General features: G+C 42.0%; 1 long non-coding RNA gene across 1 annotated transcript; it reads left to right on the plus strand.

Moving 5' to 3' along the window:
- On the plus strand, nt 1-319 carry LOC135803171 (uncharacterized). The gene is made up of 2 exons (XR_010550737.1): nt 1-88; nt 149-319. It is a non-coding gene; the product is annotated as an uncharacterized lncRNA (long non-coding RNA).
- The last annotated feature ends 252 nt before the right edge of the window (nt 320-571 follow it).

The following is a 571-nucleotide window of genomic DNA, read 5'->3' on the forward strand; positions in this document are numbered from 1 at the left end:
CTGACAAAGCCGTTGAGTTTGCGGGTATTCAATGCCAGATTCATTTTGGCAATTTCAATGTAGCCAAACACAAGCCAGGACTTCTAGAGTAAGTTTTCACCATTAAATATTAAATTCCTATAATATAATTGTTGATTTATTTGTCTAGTTTGAAAGAATTCCTTCCACAAAGCTTTATCAAGAAGGGAGTCGAAAGAAAAATTTTCCAGGAACACGCTAAACATAACGGTTTGTCTGACCTGAACGCAAAAGTCTTGTACACGAAACTAGCGCGCTCACTGAAAACCTACGGCGTCACTTTCTTCCTGGTAAAAGAAAAGATGAAGAGCAAGAATAAGTTAGTGCCGCGATTGTTAGGCATTTCGCAAGATTCCATTTTGCAACTTGATGGGCACACGAAGGAAATGCTGCAGTGCTGGCCGCTTACGACCGTCAAACGTTGGGGTGCTAGCCCGAGCACGTTCACACTGGACTTTGGCGATTATTCAGATCAATACTTCTCGGTGCAGACGACCGAAGCCGAACAAATCCAGCAATTGATTGCTGGGTATATTGATATCATCCTCAAGAA

The sequence above is a fragment of the Atheta coriaria genome, unplaced genomic scaffold (assembly GCF_025399875.1).
Source record: "Atheta coriaria isolate IRGN ID8LTWV9N9 unplaced genomic scaffold, Caltech_Dcor_3.1 scaffold5752_size1094, whole genome shotgun sequence".
Lineage (NCBI taxonomy): Eukaryota > Metazoa > Arthropoda > Insecta > Coleoptera > Staphylinidae > Dalotia > Dalotia coriaria.